Source organism: Ambystoma mexicanum, chromosome 5q, assembly GCF_040938575.1.
Source record: "Ambystoma mexicanum isolate Mex_15411 chromosome 5q, UKY_AmexF1_1, whole genome shotgun sequence".
Taxonomy (NCBI): Eukaryota; Metazoa; Chordata; class Amphibia; order Caudata; family Ambystomatidae; genus Ambystoma; species Ambystoma mexicanum.
Window position 1 is genome coordinate 1,202,785,326 of NC_090933.1, and position 17,186 is coordinate 1,202,802,511.

At 47.8% G+C, this 17,186-nt stretch overlaps 1 long non-coding RNA gene across 1 annotated transcript in view; it reads left to right on the top strand.

Annotated features, from left to right (window-relative positions):
- The first annotated feature begins 204 nt into the window (after nt 1–204).
- Nucleotides 205–17,186, top strand: part of LOC138498695 (uncharacterized) — a 198,264-nt gene continuing 181,282 nt past the window's right edge. Inside the window, exon 1 of the long non-coding RNA XR_011278840.1 lies at nt 205–310. This is a non-coding gene — a long non-coding RNA (uncharacterized lncRNA). The remainder of the gene's footprint in view (nt 311–17,186) is intronic.

Sequence of the window (17,186 nt, forward strand, 5' to 3'; positions counted from 1 at the left end):
CCCTTTGTGGTGCTGCAACCATTGGCCTCTCCTTTCAACTTCTATAAAGAGGGGCATTCCTGCGAAGAACGTGGTGACGATTCGTAAAAAAATCACCATGACCTCCTTACTGACCTTTGACCCATTGACCCGAGTGGCCATTTTGAGATTCCATGCCTTTCTTTCCCACGTATTGTCTCGCACATAAGAAGGCTACGGGTCTCCACGGAAGCGGAGCAGGCCGCTTTTTCTGAATTCTTTTCTAATTGTGCTTGAAAACGTATGATGAAACGGCCCACACTTGCAGCTGTCATCGCTTCATAACTACACGGTAAAGTATGCCTAAAATAAACCTGTAATCGCATGAGCACTTCCCAAAAACTGATATGGCCAACCCATGTTGTCATGCTGGTGTTTGTTTAATACACAGAGCTGCCAGCTGCTCCCTCCTAGTGCAGCACAAGCCAGGCGTGACATTTTAGCATTGCATGGTAGAACATGTTTATTTTTATTTAAATACTATAGAGGCGACAGGCATGGCGTTTCTTTTTTCCAATTAGAAGTGTGATCCTAAAAGTTCATGTATGCAAGGTGAACCACAGGCTCAAGCTGCCAGGCAATACTTGTTTATTTATTTATTGGTGATTTTGGGTGCGCCTCACGCACCCAGGTCAGTGTGGGGCACTCGATGTTTATGTATGGTCAAACGTACTCACATACTCGTCAAACAAAGGTTGAACATTTGACTTCTACGTGAAAGAACTTTTCATTGTGTTAATGGTTGCCATTTTCTGTACTTTCGGGGACTCACTGGTGGTTTTCAGCGAGACATGTATGTTTTTAGTGTAACAGGTGCTCGAGACTGCCCTGATCTAATTGCTCCCTAATTCTGGCTTGCACCTGTGCTGATATCCGTGCACAGAGAGCATCACATCTGTTGTGATGCATATATTCATGGACCATTTAGCCTGGTGCAAAGTGCCAACACACACCCTGGTTCGCAGAGCGGTGCAACTTGTATTTTTGCTGCGTAAAGTGACTTTGCACTGCTGAAAAAGTAGGTGCAAAGCCACGTTGCGCTGCTAAAATACACGTTGCACTCCTCTGCGAATCAGGGTGTTTGTTGGACCAGTGCAAAGTCACTTTGCACTGCCAACAAACACCCTGATTCATAGAGCAGTGTGAAGTGTATTTTTGCAGTGAAAAGTGAATTTGCAACAGTGCAAAGTCACTTTACACCGCGCTAAAAGTTCCATGAATCAGGCCCATAGTGAGAATTCAAATACATCTTGAGCACCCCAGTGCTCTGACACTTGAACTTGCTTATTTTGATGAAAAGACTTTGAAAGCAAATGTTCTGATTACTTACCGGTAATCTTCATTACTCCTAGTCCTACTCTTCCTCGTCACAGTACTTACCTCATGAGGCACCCGCCTCCGACACAGGACCTTCTTCTATTTCTTCTTATTTCTATAACTCCTCCCCCACACCCACGTCACTTAGTTTCATATTACCAAGCCGTAGCATGGGACCTTCCCCGCAGGGAGGGTGAGGAGGGTCGTCAGTACTGTGACGAGGAAGAGTAGGACTAGGAGTAATGAAGATTACCGGTAAGTAATCAGAACATTACCTCCACGTCCACTCTTCCTCGTCCCAGTACTTACCTCATGAGGTATACCAAAGCAACAAACGGGGAAAAAGGTCCCAATGAGACAAGAGTCAAAACAGTGCAGAAACACACACCTTTAATAACTCCAATATTACATCCCCACAGACAAAACTCCAACCCCGAAGGAACCAACCCCCGAGTGGGAGACATTCAACCTATAGTGGTTGATGAAGGTGCTCTGATCAGCCCAAGTGGCAGCTCTACATATCTCCTGTAGAGAAACCCCCCTAGCATCGGCCCATGAGGCCGCCAAACCTCTGGTGGACCGCCCCTGAACGTGCGCAGGCACAGGCAGGCCCGAAGCCACATAGGCCATGGAGACCACAAGACGGATCCATCGGCTAATGGACACTACAGATGCCTTACGCCCAGCCCCAGCCGGGCCAAAAGTAATCAGAAGACTGTCAGAGCGGCGGAAAGGGGCAGTTCTAGCCAAGTACTCCACCACCGCCCGCCGCACATCAATGCTATGCCAAGCCACTTCTTCTGGCGTTTGCGGATTTTGAAAAAAGGCAGGGAGAACCAGATCCTGAGAGGTGTGAAAACGAGAAACAACTTTAGGGAGAAACTTCGGATCACACCTCAGCACCACCGAGTCTGGCAGAACCCTCAGGAAAGGGGGGTGACATAACAGAGCCCCAATCTCCCCAAGCCTACGGGCAGAAGTTATGGCAATCAGAAAAGCAGTCTTCAGCGTCAGATGTTTCATATCAATTTCGGAAATGGGCTCAAAAGGAGGCCCTTGAAGAAACTTTAAGACAAGAGGGAGATCCCAAGGAGGAAGCCCCTTATAAGTACAAGGACGGGAAGAAGAAAAACCCCTGAGCAACTTCCCCACCAACACCTCCCCATCCAAGTGCCCATCAGAGTCCCCCAAAAGGAATTTTATGGAGGCCCACTGAGAGCGAAGCGTGGAAACCGCCAGGCCCTTGTCAAACCCATCCCGGAGGAATTGAAGGATAGCGGGGAGGCCAGAACGCAGGGGTGGAATCCCAGACCGCCCACACCAGTCCCGGAAATGGCTCCAATGTCTGCCGTAAGCCTTCAGAGTGGAAGGTCTAAGAGCATTCATTATGGAATCCACCACAGGACCAGAAAACCCCTGAGATATCAGCCTAGCCCGTGCAATATCCACACTGCCCATTGTATCTGGCGGACCCCCAACCGTAGCTCCCCCAGAAGGGGACAAGGCCACTTCGGAACCAGCCAAGGCTCCTGGCACCGAAGCTCCAACAGAGAGGGGAACCAACTCCGGCGGGGCCAGTACGGAGCGAACAACAATACAGTCCCCCTGGATATTCTGATGCGCTGAACCACCCGAGGCAGAAGAGGAATAGGTGGAAAAGCATAAAGGAGACCCTGAGGCCACTGCACAGAGAGGGCGTCCACCCCCCACGCACCCTCTGTCTGAGAACGAGAGCAGAAGAGGGGAACTTTTGCTGAGGCTGGAGACGCAAACAGGTCCAGAATAGGGGTCCCGAACCTGACACAGATCTCTGCAAAAACCTGGGTCGAGAGGACCAGTTCCACCGAGGAGGGAAACCGGCGGCTGAGTAGATCCGCCCGAACATTGTCCACCCCCCTGATATGTGAAGCCACCAGGGACACCAGATGTGATTCCCCCCAAGCACCTATCTGAGCTGCCAGGGCATTCAAGGAGCGGCCGGAACCCCCTTGGCGGTTGACGTAAGCCAAAGCTGTCGTATTGTCCGTCCGGACCAAAACTGCCCGGCCCATCAGCAACCTCCTGAAGTACACCAGAGCCCGGAGAATGGCACACAACTCTCGCCAATTGGATGTCCGATGGCTCTCTTCCGGATCCCACAACCCCTGAGCAGAGAGAACTCCCAACGTAGCTCCCCAGCCCCTTCCACTGGCGTCGGTAGTAAGTGTGGTCACCGGAGGAATGATCAGGGACACCCCAGCCCGTAGTTTCGGAACCCTCAACCACCACTGCAGGGAGACCCGCAGCGCCAGAGACACCGGAATCAAAGCCTCGAAAGCTTGAGATGAAGGGAGCCAGTGGGAGAGAAGGTAGGACACCAGGGGGCGTAGATGAAGACGGGCCCAGGGAACTAGAAACACGCAAGAAGCCATGTGCCCCTGCAATTTCAGCAATAGGCGGGCCGGGACATACTGCCTCCCGAGAACCCTGCCCAGAACAGTCAGCAAGCGACGGACCCTCTCCAGGGACAGGAACACCTTCCCCATCCTGGTGCAAACCTGTGCACCAATGAAAACTAGATCCTGAGAAGCCTCCAGTTGGGATTTCTGCCAGTTGACCAGGAAACCCCAGTCCTGTAATGCCTGGCAGACCAATCGGAGATGAGAAATGACAGTCTGCCGGCAGGACGCTTTGACCAACCAATCGTCCAGGTAGGGAAATATCTGAATGCCCCGCAGATGTAAGTGCGCCACCAGGGGAGCCACCAGCTTGGTGAAAACTCTGGGGGCAGATCGCAGTCCGAACGGGAGCACCCTGAACTGAAAATGTCGGGATCCCACTGCAAAGCGGAAGAACTGCATGTGCCAGGGACGGAGAGCCACATGGTAATAAGCGTCCTGGAGATCCAGAGATGTCATCCAATCCCCCTTTATTAACATCGGAAGAATGTTCTGTAAAGTCTCCATCTTGAAGTGTTCCTTTTGGACGAAGCAGTTCAGGGCTTTGAGGTCCAGAATTAGACGGTACTTCCCCGAAGGTTTGGGGACCAGGAACACCCGTGAGTAGAACCCCTGACCCTGCACAGGGAGAGGAACGGGCATGATGGCCGCCTTCAACATTAATTCGGAGAGCGCGGCGTCCATGGCCAACCTCTTCAGCCGAGACCTGGGAACCACAGTCCGAACCATGCAATGCTGGATAGGAGGAGACAGGAAATGCACTCGATACCCCCATTGTACTGTGTCCAGAACCCATGAGTCGGAACACCACCTTTCCCATACTGGAAAAAACTGCCGGAGCCGCCCGCCCACCGGCAATTCCAAACCGTCAGGACGTGAAGAGCGTGGAGGACCCCGACCCCCCCTAGCCCTCCGAAAAGAATGTGATGAGGAGCCAGGAAAAGACCTGCTGGTCACTGGACCAGCCCCAGAGGAAGATTTCTTGGCCGTTGAAGGAGGCTTGCGTCGAAGCTTGTCAGCATGTTTGTCCGCCCTAAAAACTTTGTGCACCTTATCCTCAAGGCAATCACCAAAAAGCCTGGACCCAGTGAAAGGAAGTTTCAGGGCAGCCGCCTTCTGAGACCCATCAGTCTTCCAGTCCCTTAGGTGCAAATGCCTCCGGGCAGATATACCAGCCCCCATGGCCATGGCTGAACCACGCACCCCATCAAAAGCCAGATCAGCCAAAAACTCAACCTGTCTCTGCATGTCTGTAAGCAAAGGGGCACAATCAGAGCCTTCATTTACAGCCTTTTTCAACTCCCTGAAACCATTCAACACTGTTTCAGCTGTGTAGGAACCATAGATATTTGCTCGAAGGGCCAGATGCGCCCCAGCATGAACCTTCTTAAGGCCGGAATTAACTCGGCGGTCCACTGGATCCCGGACGGCCGCCTCCTCGGCCGACATAGAGGAGCGACCCACCAGGCTGGCGAGGATAACGTCGACCTCAACTGGATCAGACAGCAAAGTCTCGCCCTTCAAAGGGTAAAGTTTGGACATGAAGCGGGGCATTGCAATCTTCTCCGGGTCATGCCATTCCCGGAGGATTTTTTCCCGGATATCGGAAACCAAAGGCAACCCCTTCCTAGGTGTATGCCTATACTGGCGAATAGAAGGGTCGGCCGCCTCCACCGGCACCAGGGGCTCTGAAAATCCCATGCAATCTCCAACTTGAGCCAGCACCTCCTCCACTCCCTCTCTGTCCAGATACTTCCCTTCAGCATCAGCCAAAGAGGAACAAGAAGAGGCCGAAGACTCAGCGCCAGAAGAAGAGGAGGATGAGGAAGACAGACGCCTGCGCTTGTGTCCATGAGCGTGTGTGCGACTCCCTCTACGATGCTTAAGCAGCTTCTTCAAATCCTTTCTGGTCAGGGAAAAACGCTTAGCCTTCTTCTTTCTCTTTCTGTGTAAATCAGGAGAAGAGGAAGACGAAGAAGAAGAAGACAGGACCAGATGCCTGCTCTTTGCAGAATGTTTTCCCATGTTGAGTAAGCCCAAAAACAGTGACCAAGGAAGCCTGCTTCACCAAAGACCCCTGCACACTGAACCAAGGCTCCACATACAAACAATTGCTAACGTGCCTCTCCCACATTCAAATAGAGGCCAGAAAGAACAATAACCAATAGGAACAACATCAATTAATTCCTATGGCAACATGCCTGCAGCATCAGAGGAGGAGCCCACCCTCCTCCGGAGCACGTGGCTCAAACAAGAAAAAGGAGCCGCCAATCCGTGCACAGCCGCCCATGCCGCATGGCCATGCAACAGGAAAAACATGCCCCCCTTCTCCTTACCTGAACCCGGGTCCGTTCTCCCAGAACCCGGGCCACGAAGCCCTGCGCTGGCCAAAGCCCAGCAGAAACCAGGCAAGGCAGCCTGACTCAACCGGGTCCCAAGCCCCGCAGGGAACCCAGGAGTCTTGCCACACCTGAAGGAGCCGAAGGCCCCGCCACACAGCCCCACCAGGGGGCCAGCATTCGGAGCTCCCCAGCGCCCCGCGCCGGGAAGAAAAAACAAGCCCAACCTGCCGGAGGCAGGAAAAATTAAACTAAGTGACGTGGGTGTGGGGGAGGAGTTATAGAAATAGAAGAAGGTCCTGTGTCGGAGGCGGGTGCCTCATGAGGTAAGTACTGGGACGAGGAAGAGTGGACGTGGAGGTAATGAGGTAAGTAGCACCAAGACTAATGTCTATAGAAAAATCCAATGGCGGAAACAGAATGACATATTTTATGAATTGTACCCTTAGGATCGAAATAACAGCTATGATTGAGAATCTATAATTAAACGAAGCATCATTGAAATGTGAATTTGTTTTATTTTTAATTATAATCAAAACATTTTCAATGTAATTTCAGCAAAATAAAATCCAAGTATCAGGGCAGTGCTATTGCTCAACAATATCACTGGAGGACTTTGGTCTTAACGATATCGTTGCTTCCAGTTTATGTGACTGTTTGGCCTGCGCTTGACTCTTACTGTGCTTGTATTTCCATGGCTTGCACAACACGGTTTGTTTACATCCAAAGCCCAGCCGCTTGTTCCGCCCCAAACCCACTTTCAGCCCTGAAACATGATTCAAGTAATTGCATATGGTATTTCCTGCTCCTCTACAGCCTATACGTTTGGTCCCAAGTGAGGGATCATGGGAGTCATTATACAACTCCTCTGGAGAGCCACAAGATAGGGTTGTACTGAATAAATGTTCAAAATATAAATAAATCCCAAAAACCTGACCTAGATTGATAAGCTATGCAACATGATGTTATAGTTAGACTCCCAGTAGCCTAGATTTTTGCATAGATATTTTTTTTATATATTTTGTTTGAGAAGTGTGGTCTAATCCATAAGGTGCTAAGGTAGAACAATACACCATAGCCTCGTTAACAGCAGAGGCAGATTGCGGTGCCAGGGGGTTGGCCGATTCAAGGTCAAAAGTGGCTGGTGAGTATTTTCAGTGGAGAGGCATAAACAGCTCCCCAAAATAGCACAACAGAGTGTAGTGAGGGAGCCTAAAATAATGTTGAGTGTTTCAAGGGGGGTGAGAGGTTTTTGGGGTGTACAGGGATGCGTTGTGGCTAAATTGCCTACTCAACTCAACCCCTCTACAACTAAACCAGCAGTGATCCCAGCCATAAAGGTGAAACAGATAGAAATTGACACATATACCTTCTTCACCTCTTTTGGTAACATCGGCCGAAGAACGGTTATATCTTTAGGAAGGCTATTAGCGGGTCCCAGTAGAAACCCAATAATCGTTCCAAACTAAAACAATATCCATACAAACTTCCATAAAAATAGGAAATGTAATGAAACAATCAAATGCAAGCAAACTAATTAAAAACACTACAAATCAACCCCTGTAAAAAGAAACAAAGAGAAGGCAGACCATGGAAGGGAAATGGAACTGATAAGCAGAGGAGTGCAGTCAAGAGAATTGCCACCAATGTTCACTAAACAAGGACATGTCTTCGAAGACATAGAAGGGGGCTTAAGTGTTCAGACAGGCTTCAAGGCACTTCTGCTCAGTCAAGCGGATGTTGAGTCGATACGTTCTGAAAGGGAAATCTACAAATAATCCAGTCAGGTTAGTTGGTAAACATCTTTAATGGCAAATAGTAGACATAGCGAATCAGACACCACAGGACAGTACTCCAGGACAGATCCAGAATGAACAAACCACTCTCCCTAGAAAACATTGATTATTATAGCTTTCTTTCCCGTTAGTTTCAATCGAGAGGGTGGGCTTAACGTATCACATCTGGGAGGCTTTAATGGTTTTCTGCCTGTCTGGTCATTCATAAAATTGTCAACTCTCCAACACCTGGGTGAGGAGGGTTCACCCAGTCTCCCATTTGAAAGAAGCTATAATTAGAGCATGTCAGCCTTATCTAGTTTCAAATACACTTGAGAAACCTTCCAGTTGCAAAGACATTGATATAATGTTTTGCATTCAAACAAATTGCCTTGGAACAGCCAAGCCCGGATATTAAGAAAAAAGAATCCTTGCTTAATAAAGACTATTGGAAATACATATGAAGTGAGGATTGTGCAGAATACATGGTTATGCTTTCTCTAGACAGGCCGGTCAGTTAATACATCAGCTAGGCTTATTTTACTCATATCAGCAATATATTGGTTTACAGTTATATGTTATCATAATGATTAATTCTACTCTACCATGGGTTATACATTCTACTTTTTATGTTAGACTACATTATACTGGCATATCATTTTCTACATTAAATAACAACAGGGCTTGTTTAGAAGAAACAAAGAAAACAACTGCCTTCCCTCACCTTTACAAAACAGTAATCGAAACACAACCTAAACGGTTCTGTGGGAGAAAAAATGCTGAGGTCAAACAAATGACATTCAAAGCATATTTGCGTAACATATAAGAAAGACAATGACCTATCTGTCCCTCAAGAAGAACACCCTTGCCCTAACAAAGGCACCTGTCCCTAGATGGCGAGTGATGCACCGCCTATCTAAGAGGGATAGATCTAGACAAAATGCCCCTAGTTCTCGTCAATTGTAGAGACAGTTTTGAAAGAGAAACATTGAGTTACAACAAGGGAGCAACAAGGTCCAGCATAAAACCAACGCATCAATTTCAACAACAAGACTTGCAATTAGATCCTGTGAGAAATGGCTGCAATGCTGAACATGTGGTGGTTGGTGCCATAGGAATTTCAGTACTAACTTTTATTCACCTTTAGGCTGCAACTATACCCACATGTGGATGGTTTACAAGTGGAAGAAAAAGGCCAAGTTAAGAAATCATCCCAATCCGCATGGGATGTCCTTAAAAAGCACTCACTATGTGTGAGAAAGTTACACTAAGCAAAAGGAGTATCCCCTCTGACTCAGGGGAGTATCTCATCAGGTTATGTGAACACCATAACCTTAAAGGCCGACCGGTTTCGATGGCTCAGATAGTTTTGACCATCTTCTTCAGGACGGACAATTTTAGTGGTAACCTGATTACAAGTTCCAGCAAATCTGGAGATAAGGCTGCCTCGGTGCGCGCTGTGTCCCCTGTATGGGAAAACAAGACAACAAAGAGGACCAAGCCTTAATCAACCTGGTACCAGGTGTAGCATGTGATAGTTCACGAAATGGTTAGTGCACACTGTCTTTAATACAATTAGGATTGTATCCGAGGGGGAAAGGATACATATAGTAATGCTGCCACTGACTGTGTGGCTGTGTGACTATACCTGGAACCATAGTGAAGGACCTGCAGGGAACAGTGTATGGGGAAGTGATGAGAACGTTATAAATGCGGTGGAACATTCATGCATCTGCCGTATGCAAACATGCCTGTGCTGGTGGAAAGCCCATTGTATGTGAATATAATGAAGGGCCCACAGTGCGCCTCTTGAAATTGCTGACCTGTAATGTGAGGCAAATTATGCCGAACGCCGAGGTCTGTGTTGGCTCAAGGTAGCAACACATGCTATGCTGAAATGACAGTAAAAGCACGGCTGCAGCACGAATTTGTCCAATGTCAAATTTCTTAGTACGCATGATGTACAGGGTGAGCTAGTGCCCATGAGCTGTTGCTTACCTCTTGAATTCCAGGGAAGGAGGTAAAGGGCAGCCGCCATCGTTGGATCGCAGTCAGAACTGCATCGGGTGGAAACATAAACGAACAAGCTAACCCTTCAGTGTACATCACGGAAGGCGGGGCATGGGCGTGGCCAGGCGGTCATGCTTGCCTATAGGATCTCGCTGCTGCCCGTCATAATTCATCCCGTGGGAACGGGGCGAGGCAGATGACAGTGCCTGCGGCTGGGAAGGGCAAAAGCTGCATGAGCTGTCATTTTGTTCTTACGGAACGTGATGTTCAGTCTATGCGGCCAGCAGGTGGCCGTGCCGGCTAGCGGTGGATTGTGGCATATGTGGGCCAAAACAAAGGAACAGGGCAGCAATCAGCTGTCAGAAAGTAGGTTGGCTGGCAATGTAGTGTCTGAGGGGCTAAGCAGGACTACAGAGGCGATCTGCAAAAAATGGAGATGGGTATATGTCAGAGGAAGAGTCAATGTGATATTGTAAGGATACAAACCATCCTTAGAGCCCAATGGAAACATGTCCAGAGGGTGCAGTAACATTTCTGAATTTATCCAAAAGGGTCTGAGAAAGCATCCTGGCCAAGCGGTGTAGATTACCTAACCGAGGGGGCTGTGTAGCAGGCAGGTGTAGGTGGTGCTGAGGGGAACCCATGGCAGAAAAAATGGGAGCAAGGTGTGGAAGGCACTACTAGTCTACAGGATGATCACAGCCAGTTCCCGCCACTGTATGGCCTCATTTAGCCCTTGTTGGAACAAGATATCGTGGAAATTGCCCCCACGTATTGGTAACTTTATCTTTTCAAGGATAGTCCACCTGAAATTGTCTGCAGTGTAACCCTCAGCCAGAAAATCTGCAACTAATGGGGCTGTGATCTTACCAGTTCTGATGCATGAGCGATGTTCTATCATGCGTTTTTTAACTTCTTGCAAAGTCATCCCTGTGTACCTAAGATTGCACCGACAGGTGATCATTTAGATCACTCCTTTCGTGTTGCAGTTGGTAAAGTGTTTCTGGACCCACTGGGTTTTCCAACCGATGTCCAGAGTAGTGGTCCATGCAGTTTGGGCACACATGGAACAATTGCCACTTGGGGAGTGGCCAATGGGAGGGTTGATGTTCCGTATGGTGTGTTGACTGAAAGAAGGGGTTGTGTTACTTCCAGATACTGTGTTGACCAGTCAATCTTTCACATTGTGTCTCCTTTTCAAAGCAAACCGGGGAGATGGTATAGTGGTTTTGCCAGTATTGAGAATGGGCCATAGCTTCTTCATTTCTTTTTTTATTTTGTTAAAGAGAGGGGAGTATCTGAATACCGCAGTGAGACCTGGGTCATCATTAATTTTCTCATGTTGTTCCAGGGTGCACGTGCGAGGAATGTTCTTGCACCTTTGCACATCTGGTTAACAATTCTGGTGGGTAACCGGGCTGTCTAAGCTGTTCTTTAAGTGCTTTTGAGTGAGCAGTGTAGTTAGTAATTTTGCTGCACAGGATGCGGTACCTAAGGAACTGCCCAAAGGGCAGGTTATCCTTGAGGAGCTGCGGGTGATAGCTTGAGTAGCACAGGAGAGAATTCCTGTCAGTGGTCTTCCTATATACCCTGGAGATGAGTCCACCATTCAGTGTGGAGATGGGCAAGTCGAGGAAATGTGTAGCATTCTTGTCCATTTCCATGGTGAACTGCAAATGGGGGTTTTACTGGTTCAACCAAATGTGAAAGGCAAGTAATTCATCCTTTGTCCCTCTGAAAATGACGAAAATATCGTCAATGTAACGACGCCAAGTTAACACATGTGCTAGGAATGGGTCTGTCTCGGGGTATATATGTCTTCGTTCGAAAAACTGCAACATATAAGTTGGCCAGACTGGGTGCAAAAGTGGCCCCCATGTCCATTCTAGACACTTGCTGGTAAAAGTCGTCGTTGAACAGGAAGACATTTTTTGTCAATGCAATTTTGGCCAAAGAGGATATAAAGGAGGAAGGAACACCATGGAGATCGATGCCAGAGTCTAACAGAGATCGGAGCATGGTCAAGGTGTCAAGTTGGGGGATTTTAGTGTATAGTGACTCGATGTCGATTGTCACAAGCCAATCCAAGTCGGGGTCAAAAGGCAATGAATCAAGTAAAATCAACATAGCCATGGAGTCTTTAATATAAGACTTCATTTTAGGGATTTTGTTCTTAATGAAAAAGTCAGAGTATTGTGACAAAGGCACTAAGATGGAGTTGATGCCATAGACAATGGGTCTGCCAGGTCTAGGGGTCAGCCCTTTATGGATCTTAGGAAGGGCATACATCGCAGGTAATCTAGGGTGCGTGGGTCTTAAAAAAGATTCTTCCTTCGAACTGATGTAGCCTTCTGCCTCTGCTTCTTTGATTATCGGAGCGATCAATGCCTGGAGGGTGGCTGTTGGATCCATGGGGATCTCTAACTAACTGGTGTTATCACAGAGAAGTGCTTGTACCATGTTCGTATAATCTGTGGTGTCTTGGATCACGATGGCCCCACCTTTATCGGCTGGTTTAATGGTGATCCTAGTGTTTGAGGCCAAGTCTGACAAAGCTTGAAGCTGGTCTTTAGTGCAGTTGTTATGAATGAAAGGAATATTACATTCCAATTCAGTTATTCTTTTGAGGAGTGCCTGCCCAAAAGTGATGGATTCAGCAGAACTTGGGCACGAGGGAGCACAAACTGTGATGGAGGACGTAACCCTGTCACGTCATGTTGGTCATATTCCTTGTCTGCAAAGAATTGCTTAAGGCGGATCTTCCGTAAGAGTTGCGTACATTCAACCCTCGTCTGGAAGGGCTCATACCTGGCCGTCGGTATAAACTTGAGCCCCTTTTGTAGGATTTCCTCTTCGTGTTGAGTCAAAATATGTCTGGACTGGTTCACAATAAGGGAGGGAGTAGAGGTGGTATTGTCCCTAGTCCCCTGCTGCAGGTGACCACTGATGACTGTTCCAGCGTCTGCCATCTGGGCTTCCTCTGCCCTCTGCCGCGTTGTCCTAAAAAAGGAACCGTGGTCATGTTGTTTTGTACGGCGCCCGTAAATTGGCCCCGCCGATTTTGTCGTCCATAGCCGCCAGAGCTGTTGCTGGAATTGGAGCTTGAATTGGAACAAGATTGGTTAATTCCTCTCTGTTCATTTTGGAGCCGAAGTTGTGCTGGGTCTCGTCTTGCCTGCCTTACCTCATCCGTGAAGTACTCATCGGTCACAAACGGATAGATCTTCACATGTGTAAGGGCTTGCAAATCCTTTTTGAGTTGCGTAATTTTTCTATTGAAGTTTATGTCCTTGAATTACTTCAAGGATGTCTCTAGGCTGGCGAGTTTAGCTGCATAAATGTCTGCTGTTATTTTGGTCTTCAATGCATCATTTTTTGCATAAGTTCTGCCACTAGTTTGTCCGTTACAAATTTGGCCGTATTTATGATCAACACCAACCAGTCTCTGGTACATTTATTGGCTATGAAAGACCAATCTTTCCGGAATTGTAAATTGTCTAAGAAGATCCGTGGCTCAATGTGTATTATAAGGCGCAGTGAGGGCCCTCAAGTATTCCATCATCAGTGTTCCGTGGAGCTCTGAGCGGATCATTTTCTTCTTCAAAATCTCAATGTCGTGCCATTCATCAGAATTGACTACACTATTCACTCAAAAACACTTAAAGAACAGCTTAGACAGCACGGTTACCCCACCAGAATTGTTAACCAGAGTGCAAAAGGGCAAGGAACATTCCTCGCACGTGCACCCTGGAACAACATGAGAAAATGAATGACGACCAAGGTCTCACAGCGGTATTCAGCTACTCCCCTCTCTTTAACAAAATAAAAAAAGAAGTGAAGAAGCTATGGCCCATTCTCAACACCGGCAAAACCACTAAATCATCTCCCCGGTTTGCTTTGAAAAGGAGACGCAATGTGAGAGATTCACTGGTCAACGCCGTATCTAGAAGTAACACTACCCCTTTTTCCAGCCAACACGCCATATGGAACATAAACCCTCCCATTGACCACTCCCCATGTGGCAATTGTTCCATGTGTGCCCAAACTGCACAGACGACTACTCTGGACACTGGTTGGAAAACCCTGTGGTCCAGAAACACTTTACCAACTGCAACACGAAAGGAGTGATCTACATGATCACCTGTCCATGCAATCTTAGGTACATAGGGAAGACTATGCGACAAGTAAAAACACGCATGCTGCTCATGCATCAGAACTGGTAAGATCACAGCCCCATTAGTTGCACATTTTCTTGCCGAGGGACACAACGCAGACAATTTCAGGTGGACTATCCTTGAAAAGTTCAAGTTACCAATAAGTGGGGGCAATTTCCACGATATCTTGTTCAGGCAAGAACAAAAGTGGATTTTACGGCTCAATACGTGCCAACAAGGGCTAAATGACGCCATACAGTGGCAGGGAATGGCCGTGATCACCCGGTAGACTAGTAATGCATTCCACACATTGCTCCCATTTTTTCTGCCCGGGGTTTCCCTCAGCACCACCTACACCTGCTGGCTACACAGCCCCCTGGGTTAGGCCCCCCACCCCTTTTTCCACATATCTGCAGACATCCACTGCACCACTAGCACCTTCTGTGTTCATCCAGCATGTTTTTTCTGTCTACACCTCTTGGCCAGGATGCTTCCTCAGACCCTTTTGGATATATTCAGAAATGTTACTGCACCCTTCGTACATGTTTCCATTGGGCTCTAAGGATTGTTTGTATCCTTACAATATCACATTGACACTTCCTCCGGCATATACCATCGCCATTTTTTGCAGATCGCCTCTGTATTCCTGCTTAGCCCCTCAGACAATACATTGCTAGCCAACATGCTTTCTGACAGCTGATTGCTGCCCTGTTCCTTTGTTTTGGCAAACATATGACACATTTCACCGCTAGCCGGCACGGCCACCTGCTGGCTGTATATGCTGAGCATCACGTTGCATGAGTACAAATTGACAGCTTTTTTGCCCTTCCCAGCCGCAGGCACTGTCATCCGCCTCGCCCCCATCCCATGGGGAGCATTAAGATGGGTGGCAGCGAGATTCAATAGGCAAGCATGACCGCCTGTCCACGCCCATGTCCCGCCTTCCGTGATGTACACAGAAGGGCTAGCTTGTTCGTTTATGTTTCCTCCCAATGCAGTTCTGACTGTGATCCAGCAACGACGGCTGCCCTTTACCTCCTTCCCTGGAATTCAAGAGGTAAGCAGCCGCTCATGGGCACTAGCTGACCCTGTACATCACGCACACTAAGAATTTTGACATTGGGCAAATTTGTGATGCAGCCGTGCTTTTGCTGTCGTTTCAGCATAGCATTTATTGCTACCTTGAGCCAACACAGACCTCTACGTTCGGCATCGTTCTGCCTCACATTTCAGGTCAGCAATTTCAAGAGGCACACTGTGGCCCCTTCATTATATTCACATATAATGGGCTTTCCACCAGCACAGGCATGTTTGCATACGGCAGATACATGAATGTTCCACCGCATTTATCACGTTCTCATCACTTCCCCACACACTGTTCCCTGCAGATCCTTCATTCTGGGTCCATGAATACTCGCCCAGCCACACAGTCAGTGGCCGCATAACTATATGCATCCTTTCCCCCTTGGATACAATCCTAATTGTATTAAAGACAGTGTGCATTAACCATTTCGTGAACTATCACATTCTACACCTGGTACCAGGTTGATTAAGGCTTGGTCCTCTTTGTTGTCTTGTTTTCCCATACAGGGGACACAGCGCGCACCCAGGCAGCCTTATATCCAGATTTGCTGGAACTTGTAATCACGTTACCACTAAAATTGCCCGTCCTAAAGAAGATGGTCAAAACTAACTGAGCCATTGAAACCGGTCGACATTTAAGGTTATGGTGTGACATAACCTGAGGAGATACTCCCCTGAGTCAGAGGAGATACTCCTTTTGTTTAGTGTAACTTTCTCACACATGGTGAGCTCTTTTTAAGGACATCCAATGCCGATTGGGATGATTTTTTAACTTGCCATTTTTGTTCCACTCGCAAACCATCCACATGTGGGTATAGTTGCAGCCTAAAGGTGAATATAAGTTAGTACTGACATTCCTATGGCACCAACCACCACATGTTCAGCATTGCAGCCATTTCTTACAGGATCTAATTGCAAGTCTTGTTGTCGAAATTAATGCATATGGTTTTACGCTGGACCTTGTTGCTCCCTTGTTGTAACTCAATGTTTCTCTTTGAAAACTGTCCATACAATTGACGAGAACTAGGTAAAGTTTTTCTTGATCTATCCCTCTTAGATAGGTGGTGCATCACTCGCCATCTAGGGACAGGTGCCTTTGTTAGGGCAAGGGTGTTCTTCTTGAGGGACAGATAGGCCATCGTCTTTCTTATGTGTTACGCAAATATGTTTTGAATATTCTTTGTTTGACCTCTGCATTTTTTCTCCCACAGAACCGTTTAGGTTGTGTTTCGATATCATTTTCTACAACAGTTCTTATTGGAAGTCAATGTCGAGTTGGTTGGAAGTAGGGGGCTCCCGTTGGGTCAAGTCGGCACATGGGACAGTTGAGACAATGACTTCCCATGGTTCACGGCGGTGATTAAGTCACTGGTAAGACGATGGCTCTGCTGGGTCCAGGAGGCATGGGAGCTAGGCGAGTCAATGGTTTCCAAGTCAAGTCGGCACACGAGTAAGTTGCTCCCACAATGTTGAGCCGGCAATCAGGTTGAGATGAGACAACCCGCTTCAATGGGCCAAGCCAGCATCTGGATGGATTGAAGGGCAGCAAGTGGTTAAAAGTGGCGTAGCGTGCCAAAAGCAGCACCATGGGCTCTGTGGTTCATCAAGCTGGACCATCTGGACTGAAGATATCTTGAGGTGATGAACATGCCCCCAAGCTGAATGTGGAAATACGGGTATCTAGGATGCCCAATCCAGGATCTCCAAGCCACGGTGAGTCCTTCAGTTATGCACTTCCACTCCTCCAGCACTCCAGGAAGTTGGCTGCTACGTATCAATGGGGTGACCTTCACCTGAAGTGAACAGGATTCTGGTTTCAGTGCGATAACTTGCAGAGAGACCTCGATCAACGGCATTTCATAGCCACTGTTCCCTCGGGATGATTAGGGAAGAGAACCTGCCTCTGTCCTGGGTGCCTTTTGATTCAACACCCTTGCAAGCGCTTTAGAATATTCTGCATTCCAGGAAGAGGTCCATTGAATCCTTCTTCTTGTCTTGAGAGTCCAAAGATAATTCTAAGCGGGTGGTTCCTCTACTAATAAAGGTCAAATG